General features: G+C 44.3%; 1 pseudogene; it reads right to left on the bottom strand.

Moving 5' to 3' along the window:
* Positions 1-20661, bottom strand: LOC119429191 (annotated as a pseudogene).
* Between the last annotated feature and the right edge of the window lie 5088 nt (positions 20662-25749).

The following is a 25749-nucleotide window of genomic DNA, read 5'->3' as shown; positions in this document are numbered from 1 at the left end:
CCAGTAGAGGACGCGGGCCTTCACCGCTGAGGGAACAAACATCCTGTCCTCGGGGCCGGTCTTGGGATCAGGTTCCACTTTTTGAGCCTCCAAAACCTCCTCAGTGATAGGCCATGAGAGTGCACCGACCACACAGGACAAAGGGATGATGCTGACCTCCCTCTCACCGTCATCTGATGCTGAGAATTGGCGAGACAAAGCATCAGGTTTGACATTCTTTGATCCGGGTCTGTAGGTGAAAGAGAAGTTAAATCGAGCGAAAAATAGTGACCATCTCGCCTGCCTAGGATTAAGACGTTTAGCATTTTGAATGTAAACCAAGATTTGTGATCAGTCCGTATGAGATACGGAACATCAGTGCCCTCTAACCAATGTCGCCATTCCTCTAGAGCCATCTTGACGGCCAGAAGTTCTCTATTTCCCACATCATAGTTTTGTTCAGCTGCAGACAAACGTTTTGAAAAAAAATGCACAAGGATGTATTTTATTATCTTCTCGACATCTCTGAGACAGAACAGCTCCTACCCCTGTATCGGAAGCGTCCACCTCCAAAATGAATTGTCTCTTGGGGTCAGAGTGGCAGAGGATAGGAGCAGAGGAGAACAGATCCTTGAGCTTGTTGAAGGCTGAACCTGCTTCGGGAGTCCACCTGAAGGTCCGTAGTGTGGAGGTGTAGTGAACTAAGCCTCAGGTCAAAATCTGGCCCTGAGGGCCTTCCTGGGACAAGAACTGTTATTTCATTGATTTGAGTCCAGAAACACAAAATTAAGTTCATCCAGAGACTTTCTAAGTGTGTCCTGCACTGATCAATTGAAAGAACACTCTCTTTTTTATTATCATTACTATTTTACAATATCTTGATAATCAAAAGTGTGTTTAGTTCAAACCATTTTAAATGTTGAAGTGAACTACTCATTTTAAATCAACTGTGAAACAGTATTAATGATTTTTAATCCTCATTCAAAGTAGAAATCAAGTTAATGTCTGTTACAAGAGTAATTATGCATTTTTGATCTTCTGTCTGAAATGAGCAAGTCGTGATGTGGGTTAGAAGTCAAGTTTCGGTCAAAAACATGTTTACTGGAAAGAAATGTCATGTTTAACTTTTTCAGACAGATAGAAGGAAAACTGGCTCCAAAAAGTCTCATTTCTTCAAAACATCTTTCTGTCTGTTCTTAAAACATCCCACTGTTTTTCTGACTTTAATGACCCTCTTACGTCACTAAAACCACACCCCTGTTGGTTCGTTTCAACCAATCAGGAAGTTCTCAGAGGAACCGGAAGTGACCTCTTTAAAAGGGTCAACACTTCTTAGTTCCACGCAGAATGCAGAATGTAGAACGCAGAACAACGGGAACTACGCAGAACAAAGTTCTAGAAGGAAGAACAAAGTTCCGAGTCTCGTGGGGATTATGGAATCTTCTACATCTGAGTGGAACCTCTGACGGGCTCACAGCTCATGTGAGTCCACCTAAGAGGTGAGCGTGGTGTTGAACGAAGTACCGTCACTACTTCGGACGATTCGCAGCTGTTCCTACGGTGACGCTGGAAAGGTAGCGTTAAATGGAACTCCGTACCAGTGGAGACATCTTCTACAGGTAAAGAGTCGATTTCCACTTCCGAAGTGTACCGAGGTAGAGCTGGGTTCGAATGGAGGGTGCCGTTCTTCGTCGACACATTTTCCCTCATCCATTTTCTCTCCATTTAAACTCCTTCATTTCCCATCTTTAAAACTCTTCTATCTGCCAGTAATCATCCAGATATTTTCAGAAATGTCTGTTGGTTTTAAAAGCTGCAAGTGATACCATGGCCATATGGTTCTCATTGTAAAGCACATTAATTAAGTTGTTATTGAATTCAGTCTGCCAATTATTGTAAATGTGTGATGTGTTTTAAATCGTTTTTAATTAAACGGCTCACTGTTGTTGGTGAGTCAGAAATTAAAACGCGTTTCCGTCCACATTTAATCATTCAATGCACGATAGAACTCAGTCCAGAAAAATGAAAGAATCCGTTTAAATTATGAATAATATCAGAGACAGATATAGTTCGTTACAGAGGTGAGCTGAGTGAGGGGGGCTGCCACCTGACTGTACCCTTTAATGAACCTCCTGTAGAAATTGTCAAAGCCCAGGAATCGTTGCAGCTGCTTTCGGTTCTCCGGGACGGGCCAATCCACCACTGCCTTAACCTTGTTGGGGTCTGTGCGATATTGTCCTCTTTCAAAAACAAAACCAAGAAATGAGACTGTGGAGACGTGGGACTCGCACTTTTCAGCCTTCACATAGAGTTTCGAAAAGTCTTTGCAAAACTGACCTGACATGTTGGGTGTGTTGTATGGGGTCAGTGGAGTAAATGAGAATGTCGTCCAAGTACACAAAGACAAACTGGTTCAGAAAATCACCGAGAACATCATTAACTAGGGCCTGAAAAACTGCTGGGGCGTTGGTAAGGCCAAATGGCATTATCAGGTATTCAAAATGTCCTAACGGGGTCTTGAAGGCTGTCTTCCACTCATCTCCCTTGTTTATTCTCACGAGATGGTAGGCGTTACGAAGGTCCAGTTTAGTGAAAATAGTGGCTGAATGAAGTTGTTCATAGATAGAGTCGATCAGAGGCAGGGGGTACTTGTTTTTCACAGTAATCTGATTAAGCCCTCTATAATCAATGCAGGGTCTTAACGTCTTATCTTTCTTAGAGACGAAAAAAATCTTGCTCCTACAGGGGAAGTAGAGGGACGAATAATACCGGAATTTAATGACTCTTCTATGTAATTCTTCATAGTCTCTTTTTCTGGGCCTGAAAGGTTAAACAGTCTGCTTGAGGGGAGAGGAGCTCCCGGCAGCAGATCAATGGCACAATCATACGGTCTGTGAGGAGGCAAGGATAGTGCCTGAGATTTACTAAATGCAGATTTTAGATCAAGGTATGCGGACGGAACATTGGATAAATCAGACTCTTCGGGTATCTCCTCCTTCTTCTTACATGAGGAGGAAATGGCAGACCGTAAGCAATTACTTAGACAAAAAGAGCTCCATTTTTCAATTCTTTTTGTCTCCCAGTTAATCACGGGGTTGTGAGTCTTTAACCAAGGGAAACCCAATATAAGTTGTGAAGAAGGAGAATCAAAAATGAAGAACCTACCCCACTCGTGGTGATTTCCTGAGGTGATAAAATGAATGTCCTGAGTCAGGTTGTGTATCTGGGTGAGATTTTGTCCAGTGATTCTGGTAACTCTCATCGGGGTTGATAGGTTCTGGGTAAGTAAACCTAGCTGGGTTACAAGGTCTCTGCTGATGAGATTTTGTTCCGCTCCGGAATCGATGAGTGCTGCAATCGGAAGTTGACATTGTTTAGACAAAATAGTTACTGGGAGGGTTAAACGAGGTGCAGGAGAAAGAGAAGAATTTCCCACCAAGATCTCCTGCCTTAATGGTGAGAATGTTCGTTTCCCCGGAGTGGGCAACGAGCGACAAAATGTCCAAGCTTACCACAATACATGCAGGCTCGCGCTTTTATACATTCCTGTTTCTCTTCCGGCGTTAGATGAGTTTGTCCGATCTCCATAGGTTCTATCTCGGCTTCGTTAGGAGTTGAAGAATAACTGGATTCTCTTTGTGTAAAACGAGCCTCAGAAACAGGAGCTGAGCCGGCAGTGTAGTAGCCGTAGCTTTTCGGTGTGTGACGCAACCCAGAAACAGGGGTTCTCTGGGAATTGTAGTTCTTCTCACGATTACGTTCTAATCAGCAATTATCCAGATGAGTGGCCAACTTTATTAGATCGTCCAAACTATTGGGTTCGTCTCGTGCGGCAATTTGATCTTTAATGTAATCGGACAATGAATGAAGAAAGGTACCTCTTAGAGCCAACTCATCCCATTTAGTTTGAGCTGCAGTAATCCGGAACTCGAGGGCGTGTTCGGCGACGGACCTTCTGCCTTGCCGTAGTGTCAGGAGGTGCTTCACTGCTTCCTCCTGCTGGAGTGGATGATCAAACCACAAGTTCAAAATCTTTTAAAAAACAGGCAAAAGTTAGAGTCTCGACAGATCGAGTTGACAGGTGGGCGTTGGCCCATCGAAGAGCATCTCCTTTCAATTGATTTACAATGTACGTTATCTTGGAAGCGTCTGAAGCATAAGTTTTAGGAGCTCGGTTAAAAGCCAAGCGACACTGCAGAAGAAATCCACCACAGTGATCGGGATCACCAGAAAAAAAATCAGAGGGCCTGAAAATTGTCTCGACATCCAGCCCAGGATGTCCATGTCTCTGGTTGCGGCTCGAGGATTGAGGTTCTCAGGTGGAACACTTTGGGACGTAGGTAACAGAGTAGAAACTTTTTGAGTTAAAGCAAAAACCATACCTCCCATCTCCTGAAGGTTGGACTGATTATTTTTCTGTAATTCCAGGATCTGTTTCAGGGTCGCATCATGGTTGTCGATGCGCTTTGCCTGTGAGGACAGTGAGTGTTGGGACTGTTCTCAGTCATGTTCTGGGTGAGTTCTGGCTGGAGCATTCTGTTGTAATGAGGAGTTACCCAAGTGAACAGACTGAGAGGAAAACAGAACTAAACTCAAACGTAATTGAAAAATTTTATTTTACAGTGAGAGGAAAAAATAAACTATTTACAAAACAGGATCTGGGTCAGTGAAGACAGAGGAGGAGGATTACTTACTGATGAGGAGATGATCCAATAACGGAATATTCAGGTCTTTGAGAAGCTTACAGTGAAGGTAGTTTGTATGGCTGTTGGACAGGCTGAGAGTTTTTCTCCTTCCAGGATGATGACCAGGTGGACTGCAAAGGCAAGTGGTGGAAGGCGTGTGCAGGCAGCTGAGCACCAGGAAACACAGGTAAGTATATCCTCAGGGACCTCTTCAATACTTCAAAAACAGGACGGGATCCAGGACATCAAGACTCTGAAAATGTGGACACAAAACAAGGTAAGTCTTCACAATCTTTGAACACTATATAGGGCTGGAGGCATATGTACCGGCAGATAGAACAATGCTCCAGCACTGACTGGAGCTCAACTGGAGCCTTAAGTATTCCTGGCATCAATTAGGGAAACTGGTCTCAGCTGCGGCTGCTCATCAGCGCCGCCACTGCCTTCAGGAACCTGGTGGAAGGAAAATGTCAAAACCCTACATCCAGTCCAGCAGACAGAATCTTCACTCCTGAATCCTGCAGGCTGTTGAGGCTTAGGTCCACTTCTACCAATGGGAGGGGTTGGACTTCAGAGCTGAGGCCACGACTTCACAGTGAGTCTCTGAGAGTCCACAGTCAGAGAGTCTGTCAGGACACATAAAAAGAAAATGATTTCATCCTGATAAATGACCAGTTATGTTCAGATTAAAAGAGAAACCAGTTGGACTCTTCCTGTTGGACTTTTTTCCTTCACTTCAGAGCTTTAGTTCATCTTCTCTGTTTGATGGGATGAAATATTTCTCATCAGTGTCTCTCGTAGCTGCAGCTTTGTTTTGCTGTCATTGGGGGGTGAAGGGAGGGGTCCTTGTTGATTATTGTCTTCAGTGTTTTCTGCAGGAACCAAAGCTGCTGGTTTAATTCCAGTCATGTCTCTCTCTGTCCTCTGTCCTGTTTATTAAACCATCAGAGTCCAGTAAAGACTGATGAGTCTGACATGAGACATGAGGAACTGGAGGAGTTTTTCCTCCAGGACATCAGCTGGGTGTAACATGTTGGAAATAATGGGACTGATCTTTATGCAGAAACACAAATAATGTTGCTGTTGACAGTTGTATGTCTGCTTTAAATCATCAGGTTTACACTCGCATCTCTTTCATCATTTATTACTGACATTTAGCTGCAAGGTTCCTAAAAGGCTACGAAATTATAAAACAAAAGATTTTTAAATAAATCACTCATATAAAATGCACAAAGTTACTTTGTATCAAGATCGGTTTAACGTTGACCCCCAATTGGCAGACCAAGAGAAGTAAGGACACGGAAACAAGTCAAAAGGTACGTGATAATTTATTTACAGGTGTAGAATAAAAACTCGAGCAGCTGAAAGGGAAGATGGAGAGATGGTGAGTATAATCATCCTCATGGCAGGTTTGTTGATTTGATTTTGTAGGATTAGGTTGATCTTACTTTGTTGTTTGTAGAAGGAGATTGACGAGGAGAAGGAGGAAGATGGTTGGATGAGAGAGGAGCAGGTTGACCCAGACGGAACGAAGGATGAAGTGGAGGATGGAGGAACACCGTGAATCCACAGGAGCGTAATCCAGTGGTGAGAGAGGTCCTGGAGAGAACCTGATGAGCCAAGCCGTGAAAGGTCCAATGGCAAAAGATGTCCCAGCACTGGAGAGGTGCCAGGCAGCTGCTTAAGTAGCAGTCCTCCCAGAGAGGCAGCAGGTGAGTGGAGTTGAGCTGATTAGCTGTGGAGGGAAGGTGAACAGACAGACAAACAAAAACCCCAGAACCCCACACTTTGTAACTGAAGGTTAATAAATAGGAAGAATTACAATGATGAGATGTAAGTAATACATTTATTAAAGATGAGTAAAATGAAAGATGATCTGCAGTGGAGCTCAGCAGGTAACACAGTCCCAAAGGACAAGAGAGAACAACTCAGTTCTCAGATGTTTGTTCAGATGTAAGTGGAGCCAAATAAAACAAACCCCTCCTGTGTGTGTCTGAACATGTGTGTAAACTATGTTTCCTTCAGTGAGCTGTAGAAGCTGTCCAGTGTGGACGTGGTGAACTTCTGCTTGAGAACAGAGTCACACTGAATGTCAGTCAGCTCCATCTGAACATCTGCAGGAACATCTGCTGTGAAACTAAAGCAAAGATCAAAGCAGCTCAAGGTCTGCTTCTAACTCTGTGACGTCTGTGAAACACTGGTTGAACTCAGCGTGGAAGTCTGTCTGACCAGTGACCTATCTGTCACTTTGACTGGAAGTTACATCCAGAGTGACCAGTGCTGGAAAAGCTGGGAAGCATTTGTTGGTTTGTTGTTGGGGAAACAGCTGAGTTTGACTTTGAACAGGGATGTGACTCTACTTTCAACTCACAAGACGTGACGCGATACTCGGTTCAAAGATCAAAACAATCCTGGACTCTCAGAATGAAACAATCCTGGGTTCACAGAAACACACTCGTCTCTCAGGAGTCTTTAAGAACTAAGAACAGTTCTTCAGTTCTACTAATTCAAGTCATTTTGACAAGGAGCCAAAAATAAAAACACTCCACCCAGAAAAGCTCCAGACCAGGAGGCTGTATAAATAAGAACTTCACTTTTCTCATTGTTTCTTATTTTGAAGTTAAAAAAAATAACTCTTTAATGGAGAAATTTTAAATAAAATGTAAATTAATTCCTGAGGACTTGTTTTTTATAACCTACGATCAAAGGTGAAGCAGTTAGGTTTTTGCCTGTGTTTGTCTCTAGTGTTAGCAAAATAACTCATGAGCCATTGAGCAAACTCTCAGAAAGTAACTTATATTTGTAAAATGTTTTAACTGATTAACTTTCAGAATCAACACAATTTACGATCACAGCTAAATGAGCTCATCAGAAAGTAATTGAAACAGAACTCAGTTAAATTTACAGAGAATGAGAGAAAATTTATGTGGTAGTAGCTGAGAGTCATCCTGAACTCATACTCCAAGCATTAACACATCTTGTGAGAGGTGGCTGTGTCGGCCATCTTGAATTAAATCTCTGTTATAAAAGCAGAATTCTTTAAGGAATATTAAGCTTATCAGCAAATTGAAACTGATTTCTAACAAAACATTTTATTACAGATCATCAAAACATCTAAAACCCTCAATGAGCTCACAGCAAACATTCAGCATGTTGGGAGTGGAAGTACTGGAAGTGAACTGGAGCAATTTAAAGGTAGATTTTATACCCCCCCCACCCCCCACACACACACACACTTCAGAGTTTCCATCCATCCATCCATCCATCCATTATCTTTACCCGTTTATTCCATTTTGGGTCACGGGGGTCGCTGGTGCCCATGTCCAGCAATCACTGTGCGAGGGGCGGGGTACACCCTGGACGGGTCGCAAGTCCATCACAGGGCCCACTTCAGAGTTTGATTCATTTATTTCCTTTATTTAAAACTGAAGGTTCACAGTTTTACATCTAAATAAACTGCGAGCACAAAGTTCTGTGACTTGGCTGTATGTTCTGGTCCCCAAGGCTCACTGGGACTAACCAGTATAAATAAAGGTTGAATGAATGGTGTCCCAGGTCCACGGGCCTTGTTTTAACATGTCTGACCTGCTCAACAGTTTAGTGTCAGGAGAGATTGTCATAAGGAAAATTTAAAAAATGTCTGAATGTTGAAACAGCATTCACACATTATTTTCCTTTTTTATTTTTCTGTACAGTTTTTGAATCTTCTGCATATTTTGTGAAGTTTTAACCACAAGAACATTCAGCTTTTGCTATACGGGTGTTATGACCCAAATACTTACTTTTGGTATTTTCAGTACTTTAAAAATATTTGATTATAATTACAAAGTTTTTCCTCATTGACAAACATTGATTTGGTTTCACATTCTTAAAAATATTGTTCTCTTTGAAATCTGTTTCAGCATACCTTCTCTGGTTTTGTCTTTTGATGCTACTTAAAACTTAACTTTTTTATTTATTTTTTGCTCCAAACAGGATTGTTGCAATATTTAGATAGATTTTGGCTACTTTTACTTTTTTCTATCCTTTAGACACTTGTAGCTTTAGGCTAATATTCTCCTACTTTTAGCTTTTTGTTACTGTCCTGCTTCAAGTTAGTCTTTTGTTAAATTGAGAAAATTTTGCTGCTATAAGCTGAAGTTTATCTAATCTGTAAGTACTTTTAGCTTCTAGCTACAGATTTTTTACTTTGCAGCAGACTTAATGTCCATCTTTTAGCTTTGAACTATTCTTTTGTTACAAACTAGCCATGAAAACATTTTGCTTTCAGAAAGCATTTGGGTACTTTTAGTTATTTTGTTCTAACTTTCTTTTAGTTGAGTTTCACCACAGTGGTAACATCATCAGTAAGATGCAGCACAAACTTACAAAGAGATGAATGATCAGAGATGAAGGATGCAGAGAAGGAAAGTCAGGAAAATACAGAAAGGTTGGAGAGAACCACAACGACTCTGTGACAATTATGAGACAAAAATAGTTGAATATTTTTTAAAGGATAAAAGTCATAAAAGGAAGTTGAAACATTTGGGAGACTCCATCATGAATGCTGTTTGCCAACTGATCTCAGCTCAGTGAAATATTTCCTTTAAATAATTTAATAATCATGATAGTCAACTTTAAAACTGTTTGACTTTATTCAGTATCACAGGTTCTCTACGATGTTTTTCATTAGAAATTCAACCTATTTAAAGGAAACAAACAATAAAAGAGCACCTACAAGCAGCTTCATGTTCCTCTGACAACAGCTGCCAATATGATTCAAAAGTAGAAGGTTCATGAGACTATAGTCAACCTCTCAGGTTGTGAACTTAAGAGGAAATGCAAACCCAGTTTGACCAGACGGATCGTGTTGATGGTAGAAAAAGAACCAAGGAAACCATCCAAAACCATTCAAGATGAACTCCAAGGTAAAGCTGTGTCACTTTCTGATCACACCGTCCGTCACATTTTAATTCTTAATGGGTTCCATAGAAGAATACCCAGGAGGACTCCATTATTGTCAGAAAGACAAAAAGTCAGACAGGATGTAACGAGTCTGTATGGATCAGCACAACACGTGACTCAGGACAATATTAAAAAAAAAAGGTTTTATTTATTAAAGGCGTTCGTCTGGGGAGGATCCGAGCCTCGGTTCTGTTCCAATCTTCTGTGGCAGGAGCAGGGCTGAGACAGAGAACGTTGGAGGGCTGGGCAGGAAACAGAATCCAGGGACGTAGCAGGGGTCGAGAGCCAAGAGCAGTGTGAACAGGCAAAAGGATGATCCCTAGTCGTGGTCGAAGAGGAGAGCGAGGTTGTACCGTGTAGGCCAACAGCGTGGTATCCAGACAGGGGCAAAGTCAAAGCGAGGAGTCAAGAGTGAAGCTGTGGTCAAAAACGAAGAAACTAGGAACGAGAAAATGCTGAATAATTTACTGGCTGTGAGGCTTTCAATAATCTGGCACCTTGCAGAGGCAAGAGCTGAGTTTATATAGGGCTGGCACCAGGTGTAGAGCATCAACACTGATTACTGTGATCAGGGAGAATCAGGTAGGCAGGCTTTGCAGGGGTGATTGACAGGCAGCTAGAAATGACAGAGGGAGAGTGGCCAGAGTGACAGGAGCTGAATGAATGAGAGGGGAACTCAAAACTGAAGCAGGAAAAACCATGAATGATCTTAAAACAGGGGCTGTGGTATGAGGAGCAGAGGCTTGAACAGATGTGGGGGCAGCGGGGGCCGCTGAGCGTGACACTGGAGTTCATTAAAGTTCATGTTGTCAAGCTCAAAGTTTCTGGAAAATATTTCTTGAACTGATGAGACAAAACAGGAGCTTTCTGGCTTGAGTCACATCAGTTGTTTTTTCTGATTATTGTGGACGGATAACAACAAATTTACCTTCGTCTTTAATAATAACATGTCCAATGTTGACACATGTTTGAATGGATACAAACTGAAGAATTAAAGTTTGTGTTTGATAAGACTGATGAGCTAACGGCTAGTTTAAACAGCTAAAACTGAAGTGAATTTGTTATGATTTAGGGCAACCCAGTTCGTAACGAGACCCGGAACGACACATGGCAAAGTAGTAAAAAGTGACAGTGTTTATTATTTACAGTGATATTTACAAATATACAAGATGGTTCCTCTGGAATCCCTGAAGGAGGAAGTGGAAACGTCAGGAAGGGATAGGCCAAGGAGTTGTCTCATATAATGTTCAATTTCTTTGTTTGGTCTTACAGATGGAGGAGATGGAGGTGTCCTGAAGGAATCCAACTGAGTCACAGAGGAGAGGCAGCACGTGGCAGGAGGACAAGGCACAAAACATGAATCCAAAACGAGGAGGGTCGAAACGAGATGGCGTAATAAGGAAACAATGCTCCAGCGAAGAGTAGGACTCGACTGCAGCCTTAAGTAGGGTTGTAGCTCATCAGGTGGATGGCCGTCAGCTGATGATGATTAGCGGCCATCTTGGAGCTGCAGTGAGTGTCACTCTTACAGTACCCCCCCTCACGGATCGCCTCCTGGCGACCTGAGTCTCTTCTCAGGGTGGGCCCTGAAGAATGCGGTGATTAGACTGGGGTCCAGAATGAAGGAGCGGGGAATCCACGAACGCTCCTCAGGACCGTACCCCTCCCAATCCACAAGGTACTGGAAACCTCTCCCCCGGCGCCGGACGTCCAAGATGGTACGGACGGTGAATGCCAGGTGATTGTCGATAAGCCGGGCGGGTGGAGGGAGGTCGGCAGGCGGGCACAAAGGACTCTCAGAGACGGGCTTGAGCTGAGAAACATGGAAGGTTGGATGGATCCTCATGGAGTCAGGAAGTCGGAGACGTACCGCAGAAGGGTTGACGATCTTGATTACAGGGAATGGACCAATGAACTTGGGTGCCAACTTCCTGGGAATGTCCTTCAGGGTGATGTCTCTGGTAGAAAGCCAAACTCTCTGTCCCACCCGATAGGAAGGTGCGGCGGATCGATGCCGGTCCGCAAACCTTTTATTTTGCTCTGCCGTGCGTAGCAGTGCTGCTCTTGCTTGGCACCAGATGCGTCGACAGCGGCGAAAATGGTGCTGAACTGAAGGCACCGAAATGTCAGTCTCCTGGCTGGGGAACAAAGGAGGTAAGTAACCCAGGGAAGCCTCAAAAGGGGACATACCTGTGGCTGCGGAGGTATGAGCATTGTGGGCATATTCTACCCAGACCAGATGTTGGCTCCATGCTGACGGGTTGCCTTCCACGAGACATCTCAGGGTGGTCTCAAGCTCCTGATTACAGCGTTCCGCTTGACCGTTTGACTGTGGGTGATAACCCGAGGTGAGAATGGTGGATGCCCCTAAGGAGGTACAAAAACAGCGCCATACCTGGGAGATGAATTGGGAGCCTCTGTCAGAGACTATGTCAGAGGGGATGCCGTGGATGCGAAAAACGTGTTGGACCAAGACATGGGCCGTCTGCATAGCTGAAGGCAACTGTGGGAGTGGAATGAAGTGAGCCGCCTTAGAAAACCTGTCAATTACCGTGAGTATGGTAGTGTTACCGTCTGAGGGTGGTAAACCAGTGACAAAATCCACGGCGATGTGAGACCACGGGCGACTGGGCGTGGGCAAGGGCTGAAGAAAACCTGCTGGAGGTTGAGTGCCAGTCTTGTTCCTGGCACATGTGGGGCAGGCTGCCACAAACTCCTTTACATCATGTGGCAGAGTAGGCCACCAGAAATGGGTCCTAGTAAGGGAAAGCATGCGAGAGATACCGGGGTGACACGAGAGCTTATTAGTGTGCACCCACTCGAGTACCTTGGACCTCATTGACGAGGGGACGAAAAGTGTACCAGGAGGGCCTGTGCCTGGATCTGGTTCCAATCGATGAGCTCGTTGAACCTCCTTGGCAATGGGCCAGGTGAGGGCTCCAATGATGCAAACTAGAGGCAGGATGCTGTCCTCGGACTCCGGGGCTTCTGGAGGAGAAAATTGGCGAGACAAAGCGTCGGGTTTGACATTCTTGGACCCAGGTCTGAATGTCAGCAAATAATTGAAACGGGTGAAAAAGAGTGACCATCGTGCCTGCCTGGGGTTCAATCGTTTGGCGTCTTTGAGATATGTGAGATTCTTGTGGTCTGTCCAGATGAGAAAAGGTACCTCAGTGCCCTCAAACCAGTGACGCCACTCCTCCAATGCCAATTTCACAGCCAGTAATTCCCTATTGCCCACATCATAGTTCCTTTCTGCCGGCGACAAACGACGAGAAAAGAAAGCACAAGGATGTACCTTATTGTCCTTGGGCGATCTCTGAGATAATACTGCGCCGACTCCGGTGTCAGATGCATCCACCTCCAGGATAAACTGACGAGCTGGGTCTGGGTGGCAGAGGATGGGAGCAGAAGAGAAAAGATGTTTTAACTTACAAAATGCAGAGTTGGCTTCCGGGGTCCATTGAAAAGTTCTGTTGGTGGAAGTGAGCTGGGAGAGAGGTGCTGCAATACGGCTGTAGTCCTTGATGAAACGCCTATAGAAGTTGGCAAAACCTAGGAAACGTTGCAACTGCTTCCTGGTGTCCGGAACTGGCCACTCCACCACCGCCTTAGTCTTTTCTGGGTCGGTCCTATAGTGCCCCTCCCCGAAGATAAACCCCAAAAATGAGACGGAGGTGGTGTGGAAATCACATTTTTCACCTTTCACAAAGAGTTGGTTTTCATAAAGTCTTTGAAGTACCATTCTGACTTGTGAGACATGATCCTGCTTGTTCCTGGAGTAGATGAGAATATCATCTAAATAAACAAATACAAAGTCCCCAATAAAATCTCTTAATACATCATTAATCAGTGCCTGAAAAACTGCGGGAGCATTTGGTGAGACCAAATGGCATGACGAGATATTCAAAGTGTCCCATAGGTGTCTTAAAAGCTGTCTTCCATTCATCACCCTCCTTGATCCGGACGAGGTGATAAGCGTTGCGAAGGTCCAGTTTGGTGAAGATGGTAGCGGTCAGTAATTGTTCATGGATAGAGTCTATCAACGGTAGCGGATACTTGTTTTTTATGGTTACGTGGTTTAGTCCTCGATAATCGATGTATGGACGTAAAGTCTTGTCCTTCTTAGTAACAAAAAAGAAACCTGCCCCTACTGAAGAGGTTGATGGACGGATAATTCCGGAGTCAAGGGACTCCTCAATGTAAGATTGCATGGTGCTACGTTCAGGGCCCGACAGATGGAATAGACGGCTAGTTGGTAGAGTAGCTCCTGGTAGAAGGTCAATGGAGCAGTCATATGGACGATGAGGAGGTAAAGACAGGGCTTTATGTTTATTAAATACCGAGGAGAGGTCGTGATATTCGACGGGGATGTTGGAGAGGTCAACGTCTTCAATAGTAGTTATCTTTATCGAGGGATTGGATATACCAGAGCGGAGACAGTGTTTTAGACACCTGTCGCTCCATCTTTCAATCCTACCAAGTTCCCAATTAAAGTGAGGGTTGTGAGCCCGTAGCCAGGGGAATCCTAAAATTAATTGTGTGTTTGGGGAATCAAATACAAAAAAACTAATCTCCTCATGATGATTTCCGGAAGTAATTAAATGTAACTCGGTGGTCTTAAATTTAATTTGAGCTAGAGTCTCTCCGGTAACTCCAGCAATGGATACAGCGTCTATATCAATGACGGGGAGAGAAAATTTCTTTACTAAATCTTGGCTAATAAGGTTTTGTTCTGCACCGGAGTCAATTAGTGCAGATACAGGAAACCGGTTACTGTTTAGTTGAATTATGGTGGGTAATGTGAACCTGCGGGGGGGAGAAAAAGATGATATGCCCACCAGTAACTCCCTCTTTACTGGTGGTTGTTTTCGTTTCCCCGAACCGAACACGCGGCAACAAAGTGACCCTCTTTCCCACAGTAAAAACAAAGGTTGTAATGTTTGCGTCTCTGTCTCTCAGTAAATGTTAAACGCGTAGTCCCAATCTGCATGGGTTCAGATTCAGGTAATGACAGTGAGAAACCAGTAGATGGCACTGGAGGACTACGAGGGATGTGATTCTCAAATTTTGCTTTGGAGTGGTACGTCCCTGCTGATGACGTAGGAAACCCGGAAGTGGAAGCCCTCTGGGAGTTGTAGTCCCGCTCCCGGTGTCTCTCCCGGAAACGTTCGTCTATAGCGATTGCAAGATTTATTAATGCGTCAAAGTTGGGTGGCTCGTCTCGTGCTGCAATCTGGTCTTTAATGTGATCGGACAATGAGTTTAAAAAAGTACCTTGCAATGCCCTGTCGTTCCATTCCGTTTGGGCTGCGAGGATGCGGAACTCCAAGGCGTGCGTGGCAACCGGAAGTCGGCCCTGACGTAACCCCAACAAACGCTTCTCTGCGTTTGGTTGTTGTAGCGGCCGATCAAAAATCCTGCGGAACTCTTCCAAGAAAAGGCTGAACGTGACGGAGTCCACACTACGGTGGCGAAAGAAAGAGGTCGCCCACTGGAGAGCGTTATCTTTTAGTTGGTTGATGAGGTAAGTAATTTTGGTGGCGTCTGATGAGTAAAGCTGAGGAGCTCCTCCAAAAGCGAGCTTGCACTGGAGAAGGAAACCCTCACATTGAGCTGGATCTCCTGAAAAGAATTCGGATGGTTTTACCAAAAGTTGTTGTGAAAAAGCAGCATGATTTACAGTACCAATGTTAACAGAACTGGTGTCTGCTGGAGGTGCAGAAGTCGTGGAGGGAGAAGTAGAGAGCCTCTGGTTCATAGTGAAAACCATACCTCCAAGTTCCTGAAGATTTGCTTGAGTCTTGAGCTGTTGACTTAGCACTTGTTTCAACATTTCCTCTAATTGTTCAATTCTCTCCATCTGTGAGGAGGAGGCTTGTTCGCTCCTGGTCTCGTTCTGGGTTTTGTTTGGCTGGAGCATTCTGTTATGATTTAGGGCAACCCAGTTCGTAACGAGACCCGGAACGACACAAGGCAAAGTAGTAAAAAGTGACAGTGTTTATTATTTACAGTGATATTTACAAATATACAAGATGGTTCCTCTGGAATCCCTGAAGGAGGAAGTGGAAACGTCAGGAAGGGATAGGCCAAGGAGTTGTCTCATATAATGTTCAATTTCTTTGTTTGGTCTTACAGATGGAGGAGATGGAGGTGTCCTGAAGGAATCCAACTGAGTCACAGAGGAGAGGCAGGTCAGGCACGTGGCAGGAGGACAAGGCACAAAACATGAATCCAAAACGAGGAGGGTCGAAACGAGATGGCGTAATAAGGGAACAATGCTCCAGCGAAGAGTAGGACTCGACTGCAGCCTTAAGTAGGGTTGTAGCTCATCAGGTGGATGGCCGTCAGCTGATGATGATTAGCGGCCATCTTGGAGCTGCAGTGAGTGTCACTCTTACAGAATTGTTGCCATCTTCAAACAGCTCTAATGTCAAATATTTTATTACAACTTTATAAAACAATATTTGATAAACATCCACATGTTGTTTGTTCACTCTGTAGTAATTGACAAATATATCTATTTACTAGCATAAATATCACATGAAACATCAAAGGGTCATGTTTTATAAAGTCAAAGTTCTGATTCAGAAGTGGATCCATTTGTCATCACATTACAAAGTTTATTTAAATGTTACTTATTGAGAAATATTTCAATATTTTAGTACTTACATGACTTTTTTGGAAACTTTGACCACTGGCAGCAGCCTCAGAATAGACTTCACGTCATTAGACAATTCCCTTGGGTTGAAATCATCCAGAATTTTTCCTGATGTCAGTAAGATGAAGACCAGAGCTGACCAGTGAGCAGGAGACAGTTCATCTGTGGAGAGACTTGCTGAACTCAGACTGTTGGATCTCCTCCACTAGAGAACCATCATTCAGTTCATTCAGACAGTGGAACAGATTGATGCTTTTCTCTGCAGACAGATTCTCACTGATCAGATTCTTGATGTACTGGACTGTTTCCTGATTGGTCTGTGAGCTACTTCCTGTCTGCGTCAGCAGGCCTTGTAGGAGAGTCTGATTGGTCTGCAGTGAAAGACCCAGGAGGAACTGGAGGAACATGTCCAGGTGTCCATTTGAACTCTGTAAAGCCTGGTTCACAGCACTCTGATGGAGATATGTTAGTTTTGATTTCTTCAAACTTAAAGACCTCTTAGATTTTGTTTGATGTTCTTCCATCAGATTGAGCCCAGAGTTGATGAAGGTCAGATGGACATGAAGACCAGCCAGAAACTCCTGAACACTCAGATGGACAAAGCAGAACATCTTGTCCTGGTACAGGCCTCTCTCCTCTTTAAAGATCTGTGTGAACACTCCTGAGTACACTGAGGCTGCTCTGATATCGATGCCACACTTTGTCAGGTCTGATTCATAGAAGATCAGGTTCCCTTTCTGCAGCTGCTCAAAAGCCACTTTTCCCAGAGACTCAATCATCTTCCTGCTCTCTGGACTCCAGAATGGATCTGTCTCAGCTCCTCCATCGTACTTAACCTTCTTGACTTTGGTATGAACCAGCAGAAGGTGGATGTACATCTCAGTCAGGGTGTTGGGCAGCTCTCCTCCCTCTCTACTTTTCAACACGTCCTCCAGAACTGTAGCAGTGATCCAGCAGAAGACTGGGATGTGGCACATGATGTGGAGGCTTCGTGATGTCTTGATGTGGGAGATGATCCTGCTGGCCTGCTCCTCATCTCTGAACCTCTTCCTGAAGTATTCCTCCTTCTGTGGGTCAGTGAAGCCGCTGACCTCTGTCACCATGCCAACACACTCAGCAGGGATCTGATTGGCTGCTGCAGGTCGTGTGGTTATCCAGAGGCGAGCAGAGGGAAGCAGTTTCCCCCTGATGAGGTTTGTCAGCAGCACATCCACTGAGATGGACTCTGTAACATCAGTCAGGATCTGATTGTTGTGGAAGTCCAGAGGAAGTCGACACTCATCCAGACCATCAAAGATGAATACAAGCTGGAAGTCTTCAAAGCTGCACATTTCTTTGGTTTCAGTAAAGAAGTGATGAACAAGTTCCACCAAGCTGAACTTCTTCTCTTTCAGCACGTTCAGCTCTCTGAAAGTGAATGGAAACATGAAGTGGATGTCCTGGTTGGCTTTGTCTTCAGCCCAGTCCAGAGTGAACTTCTGTGTTAAGACTGTTTTCCCAATGCCAGCCACTCCCTTCGTCATCACTGTTCTGACTGGTTCATGTCTTCCAGGTGGGAGTTTAAAGATGTCTTCTTGTCTGATGGTTGTTTCTGGTGTGTGTGGTTTCCTGGATGCTGTTTCAATCTGTCTGACCTCATGTTCATCATTGACCTCTCCAGTCCCTCCCTCTGTGATGTAGAGCTCTGTGTAGATCTCATTCAGAAGGGTTGGGTTTCCTGCTTTAGCGATCCCCTCAAACACACACTGGAACCTCTTCTTCACACAACATTTAAGGTGAGGTCATTTTGAGAAACTGCTGCAACTTGTCCTGAACGAATAAAATACATACATTTAATAATTAAAGAATAAGTTCCTCTCAACAATGAAATATAAAAAGTTAAATGTTTATAGAAATCCTCTTACTGCTCTGCAGACGGTCAGCCAGCTCCTCCTGCTTCATCCTCCTCAGGAAGTAAACTGTGATCTTTATCAATGCCTCTCTGCTCCTCCTCTGCTCTTCATCTTCACCCTCCAACAACTCCTCATCCTCCCTCTGACTCTCTAAACATTCTGGGTAATCTGGACTCAGAACCTTCTGGATATTCTTCAGCTCGTTCTTCACAAAAGTGACCATGTTGTCCTCCAGCAGCTGGAACAGAAAAATATCTGAATGACACATCAGACTGAAATCATGGAGCCAAACATCAGATCCATGTTGGACAGACTGACAGTCCACTAGTCTACATGTTGGACAGACTGACAGTCCACTGGTCTACGTGTCGGACAGACTGACAGTCCACTGGTCTGTGTTGGACAGACTGACAGTCCACTGGTCTACAAAGTGCAGCATTGAGATGACAGTGAACACAACACATGGAAAAGTACTTGTTGTACATGAACGCACCATAAATATGGAGTCCAGCTGTGTTTGATGATGCTGGGCAGACTGAGCACTGGGAACCTCTGAGCTTTGCTGGTCCACTCTGTGGAGGAATAATGAAAAATTAGCTCCACTTGTGTCTGTCCACACAGAGACAAACACCAGCTAAAGGTCCATGTGGAGTCAGGATCCAGAAACTATTTGTCCTCCTCCATCCAGCAACACCTGCCACCTCAGTGGAAGTTCCTACCTACACTGTGTTTGAAGCAAAGATCAAAGGTGACACCTGCTGGACCACCTGGTGACCTACAGACACTCAGAAACTCCTACAACCTCCATTCTTTCACTTTGACTGCTGAGTTTGGAGAAAACATCCAACACACTCCGCTTCACTTGTGAACATAGAAATGTGTGAAAAAGAGCTGAGCTCACATGAAAACATTTCAGACTGACTCAGTTACATTTTACACAGTTACAACATTTAGAGACAGCTCACCTCTCTGCTGATGGAGGCTGGACTGATTTAAAATAAATAAATTGATATTTTGACATGTCGCTCTTTAAGGACACACAGCTGGGTTCAGGTACAGCTTTGAGTCTCTGATGGATCCTGTTAAAAAAAAGTGACATTTAATGACTGAGTCATGGTGATTGGTGTCACATCCTGAGTCTGGATCCTGGAACATTCTGAATGAAAGTGACAGGATTATTTGTTCTCAGTTATTGATCCTGAAATGATCCTTTCCAGCTGCAGGACACCACATCTGTAATTCTACAGTCCATCTTCTCCAGTTCTCCTCCTCTTCCTGCAGCAGACATGTTGTTTTTCTTGAACTGGATTAAAGTGGATGAATGTGTAGTTGAGTAATCCAGATTAGCAGCAGAGCAGAGAGCAGCAGCCTCCTCTGTGTTTGTTAGAGACTGAGAGAGGAGAAGGTGGACTCAGAATCACAGCCTGAACTCTCTGTTTCTGGAAGTTCTCTGAAACTACACAACAAGCTGAACACAGCAGCCTTTCTTTGTGTCAGCTGCTGGAAAAACCTGAACCTCCACTCAGAGACCAGAACCAAGGAGGGTTTACACCAGATCTGTTAGCTTGGACTCTGTCCCACAATGGAGGAGACCTGGAGATCACCTGGAAACCATTCAGATTTTAAACCAGTTACTGGAGACCAGACTGATACCAAAAACTAGTAAAACTAATAAAAAATCCAGATTGTTGCTGATGTTCTGGAAACTAACAGTGAAACTGGTTGTGATGGGAGTTCTGGTTCTGTCTCTGCCAGTCAGAGTTTTAGGGGAGGGTCTTGGTTTTTCCACTGGAGATTTGATCCTGGATGTTTGTAACCGTCAGTCTGAGACAGCTGAGAGTTTCTGTTACCATGGAAATGGTAATGAGCTCCAACTTCAGCTGATGTTCATCATTTCATCTAAAATCATCTGATGGATCATCTTAACATGAAAAGAATAAAAAGCATAGCTGAAGGCTCAGTTTGATTCTGGTTCCTGCTGGATTCTGTCATCAGCAGCTTTGTTCACGACACAATCAGCATCCTTTAAAACTCACATGATTTGACATTTATTCTCTTTGTTCAACAAGAGTTTGAAACAAGTTACAGACAGAAAGCAGCAACTTAGTCTCAGAGAAATTAAATAAAAAGCAACTCAAAGTCGTTCAACAGAAAACAAATCTTTAATATCATCCAGCCTCGACTGGACTCCGAGAGAAACTTACTGGTTGTTGGAGGAAACTCTTCGTTTGAATTCAAGAACAAAATCCTTTGACCAGTCACTCTTTAAGGACACACAGCTGGGTCCAGGTCCAGACCCAGGTCCATGTCTAGGTCCAGGTCCAGGTTTGTTCCTGTGAATAAAGTCAGTGTGTTGCTGTGAGTGCTGAGCTCTGACATGGAGAAGAATCATGGACAGTTTGAGATGTCACCTCTGATCTTTGCTCTGGCTCTCATGTTCCCCACACAGAGTGGTTTTAGAGGGAGGGACTCCCTCCTCTCTGTCGTCACACTGATCCATGCTACTGAATTCACATCAGCTCACACACACTTTCTACCTTCACCTGCAGAGGAAACACAAATCATTCATCTGAACATCAACTCTAATCCTCCTTTCCATGATGTGTGCTGTAAAAAGATCAGCTGCTCCTCCTCTGATTGGCTCTTTGTTTCTTCTCAGCTTCAGCTGAATGTAGTCAGACAGCAGAGTGAGGCAGAGGAAGCTGCATCAGCTGCTGGACTTCTACTATCAGTCCACTAGATGGAGTCATGGAGCTGCAGCCCAGCACACACACATTTCATTCACTGACACACACTAGAGGATGACATTTTTTTGGGAGTACTACGGGTCACGTGATTCCGGCAGGATTCCGGCAGGATTCCGGCAGGATTCCGGCAGGATTCCGGCAGGATTCCGGCAGGATTCCGGCGGGACCGGAGTCAACCTCATCATAACTCACGTGACAGGGACATGACCAGACTGAACGCTAATGGGAGTAGACAGTAGCGGGAACTGATCAATGACCAAAAACAAAAATGAAACCAAAAAAAAAAAAAAAAGGCGCAGCTAATTTGTAGTTTTCTTTCAGTAAGCCTTCACTTTAACACAAGTCAAAAGAACTACATTTTCCAGAAGTCAACTGTTCCAGCTGTAGCTTTTTCACTGAGCAGTGTTGAGGTCTTTCAAACTATGAGAACCAACCTTCAAACACAGCTCAAAACCTGCCTCAACTCGAGATTGTTCAGTGGAAGGAAGACAGAGTCAAAAGCACAGCCTGAGAAGTGGTTCTGAATACAGACAAAGATTTATTTTACCTTCACAGCACTGGAAAGGGAGACATCTTACATGCACCTTACATCCATCAAACACGTCTAAGTTACAAAATGTCTTTGCTTCATTTAAATACAGCGTTATCAGTTACATTGGGATTTCCTTATCGTGATGTTGTTCTCTGGGTCAGTCGATGCTCCTGGGCGTGGTCTGGCATGGTCTTGTTTTTTTTCGCCCACTGCCCCAGCTTAATGTGGTCTGTTCCGGCAAGATAGCAACAGTCTCTGGTTCTCTTGTACAAGGAGTTACGCACATCATGAACTTCTATGACGTACATCATGATTTTGCAGTTTTTTACCATACACAGAGAAATATTTCATGTCAGAGCATAGCAAAAAAAATGACGTTATACAACATTTCCCCCTTTTGGTCCCTCCAAGGGAACCACCTCTTTGGCTACAAACATCTGTCCCTGACGAGTGTCCAGAACTTGTGCCAGAAAAATCCCCAGGCAACGGTATAGTGGTGTGGGGTAAAAACAGCACAACGCCTCACGCCCCTTGTGACGAAGACCAAGATGGCGTTCCAGTGCACTTTCACAATCATCCTTACCCTGTGTCATAAGTTTAACAAAATTGCTGTCTAAATGATATAACAATGGCAATCAAATGAGCCATTAATAAGATAAATATAGCACAACTTAGTGAAAAAATGCAATACAATGTCTAAAAATGTAATTCTCTCTCAGTTGGTTACAAAGCGCACAGTGGATGCCTGTATTTTAAAAGGACCACAACTTGTTGGCCTGCGTCTTTAACAATGACTACGAATTGGTTGGACAATTAAGGTCCATCTCATAGAGACATCGTTCCGCCGCGTTGTCACAGACTGAAAGATAGAGAGAGAGGGAGTTTCAGTAAACGTTAAGATGTGGCCACATGCATTTATCTAAATTTCCTATTGCTAGCAGTATGATAAAATATCCAAAGCAATACTCAACAGTAATTTGGGAGCAGGGGAAGCAAAGTAACATGTAATTATAATATGTATAAGAATCAACTTAAAGCAAAGAAAATTTGTGTAAAACACCTAGAAGGGTGGCAATGGAGACAAACAAAGACAAAACCACCGCCTTCCATTTCCCAAACACATCCGTGAACCAGCTGTCTAATGGGTTGTGCAGACCTGAGTGTTTGTGCATGGTCTTACTCAGCGTCCTCAATCCCTCCAGTGCCCTGGTCACTGACCCGTCAGGAGCTGTATTGTTGGGGATGAAAGTACAACACATATCTCCAAACATAGCACACACTCCCCCTTTTTCAGCCAGAAGCATATCTAATGCCATCCTATTTTGCACTGCCATTAGAGAGGTGGGGGCCAATTGTTCTGATAGTCCCTCCACCACATCTCTAGTCAGATTGGCTAGCCGCAGAACGTTATAGTGCACGTAATTTATTCGGTCTACATTCTTATGAGGAAGTACTGGAAAATAGGCTGAGATGATTGATAAAGCTTCAAACCCGGCAGCTATTTGGTTAGCCAATTTGTATTCGTCAGGAACACCATGGGGGACTCCGATAGCATCAATATAAGTGGGGGAATTAGCATACAAATCAAATGTGCTGGCATATCGTTTTCTCCGGATGTGGCGTCTTCTACGTCGGGTGGCAGTGATGGGGGAGGGTTGTTCTGGGGAAGGTTTCAATGTGTTTCCTAGTAACATCAGTGGAGTTCTGAGCTGTATCATGGCACAAACACCCTTCATCTGATGAGAAATACGCAACAAAATGTTTTGTCCACCGCAATAATAGAACAACCCGCTTCGTGCCCATTTACCAATCCTTTTTCCTGAAAATGTTCTGTTACACCAATCTGGGCTGATGCTTCCGATTTTGGTGTGTCCGTCTGTAAAATTAAAACATATATAATGGGCCTTCACAGGGACGGCCAGAATGATTCTAGTTTGGTTATCAATCGGAGGGAAAAGACTGGCTAGGGTCGTGCAATTGGGTGGAGTCGCACTTTTCGTTAAATTCAACATACAATAAAAACCCCACTCATCCTCTGGATACAGAGGAGCGGGTTCCGTGTACATGGTGGGTCTTCCTGCAGCGCAGGCAACCCAATTTGACATGTTACTTTCTTTTGCAGTAGCGGTGATCCAGTCCAACCACATGTTGGTGCTAGAGTAACCTGTAGCAATACGTACCAAATCGGTGGATTTTAATTTTGAATAGTCAAAGGTGATAACTGGTCCTGTTTTCTCCCCCGAATCCTCAGTCTCCATGAGGCTGGGCTGAGTATAGGGTATCAAATTAATTTCAATCACTCCCTCTGGGAAATGTTGGAAACCAATAGTGAGAACTATACACTACTCCCAGAGTCAGATACAGAGTGACATTGTTTTTGGGGCGCTGTGGAGTGGCCACATACACGGTGCCATTCAATTGTTTCACTGACAGCTGGAGGGTATTACTCCCTCCTGGACCTCCCCCCATGTACTGTCCCTTTTGCAAGGCCCATGGTGTTGCCACGCGAGGGCTCCAAGAAGTCCCTGTATATGCTACAACGTGGTCCCAAGAGGGACACATGCTGCTTTTCGCTTCAATGCGTCCCTGGGCGGATACGCCACTCTGGGAGCATGACTCTTGGGCGGGAGCACTGTGACACAGGTACACATCATACTCTCTCCAATCCCCAGGGCATGGCCCACAATTTATGACTTGACATAGATCAAATTGGAACGTAGTAGTCGTATTCAGGGTATAATTCACTTCCAGCCCTCCCCACGTCTTTACGCAGTCGTCCATTCTTTCCTGTTTGTCTATCACCCGGGTGGTTACGGACCAACGGTGCCGGTGCAAATCAGTACAATTTCTACCCCCCAGAATGATGCATGAATGTTCGAGTAAAAAAATGATTGTACATAAAATCCCTGATATGATTCCCAGGACTATAGTAGTCCTCCGTGGACGTTTTTCCCACAACATATGTCTAACTTGGGTCTGTTGTCTTGCTTGTGTGTTTTACCAGTTCCCGTCCTGGTTCCTCAGCTGGAGCACACTGAGACCAGTGATACCAGATTTCACCTTTTCCTCTGAGGCGGACGGCGTGTGAGGTCCTTTCAATCACCTGGTGTGGTCCTGTGAATCTGGGTTCTGACCACTTTCGTTTGATGATCTTCAGCCACACTCACTGGACTTCTGGAGATGTGGGGGCAGGGTCTTTGTTTGAGGACTCTCCTTGGATTCTGGTGAGTTCTTTCCGCACACTCTGTAACTGATGAAAATAGTCTTTATGTGTCAATTTCTGCAGATCACCTGTGTTATCCAGAGGCGGACATCTTGGTCCAGGAAAACACTGTCCCGTGGTCAGTTCAAATGGGGTGTATCCTGTGGCAGAATTAACAGAGCATCTGATTGACATCAAGGCTAGAGGCAAAGCATCAACCCAGGACAATTTATTCTGTGCAAAGATTTTAGCCAATTTGTTTTTCAAATTTTTATTCATTCTTTCTACCTTCCCCTGGGACTGTGGGTGGTATACGGTGCCAAACCCGTGTTTGAGGCCGAAACAGGCCTCCACTTTCTGCAAGTCTTGGTTTTTGAAGTGGATACCATATTCTGTCCGGATTTTCTCAGGAAACACGTGCCTGGGGATATAATAGTTAATCAAACATTTTACGACTGTTTTGCTATCTTCTCTGGCAGTGGGCCATGCTTCTGGCCATCCTGTAAATGCATCAACACACACAAGCAAGTATCTTTTCCCTTTGACTGTCGTTACCATGTCTGTTTAGTCCAATATAATTTCTTTTCCTGGACACATCAATAAAGGAAACTTTCCCTGTGTTGGTGTCAGAGTCTTTTTCGGGTTGAACTGTCCACATACTCTGCATGTTTTAATGAAATGTCTTACCATGTGTGACATAAAAGGATGCCACCACTCGTTCAGATTTTCAAGCATCTGTCTGGTCCCTACATGTCCTGGTCCATGTGCTTCCTGAAAAAGTTCCTGTTTTCTGCCAGGTAGAAAGACTATTTTACCATCGGGCCCTCTCCAGCAACCGTCCTTCTCAGTCGCCCCCTTTATGCCCCTTTTCCATTAGTACCTGTAGTACCGGTACAGCACGGCTCTACTCTACTTGGTACAGTACAGGTTGTGTTTCCATTATGCTTTCAGTACCGGCTCCAGTGCACGGAGTTCAAATTGACGTCACCACCTCTCACCAGCTGGTGGCGCTGAGATGCAGAAACTGTTTTCAGTACAGGGTGAGAATTTATGTAATTTTTGAAGTTGTGTGTATGTATGTATGCATGTATGTGTGTATGTACATGT

This window comes from Nematolebias whitei, unplaced genomic scaffold, assembly GCF_014905685.2.
Source record: "Nematolebias whitei isolate Nwh7 unplaced genomic scaffold, NemWhi1 Nwh_scaf_42, whole genome shotgun sequence".
Taxonomy (NCBI): domain Eukaryota; kingdom Metazoa; phylum Chordata; class Actinopteri; order Cyprinodontiformes; family Rivulidae; genus Nematolebias; species Nematolebias whitei.
Note: the sequence above shows the minus strand (reverse complement) of the source record. Positions and strands in the feature narration are given on the sequence as shown.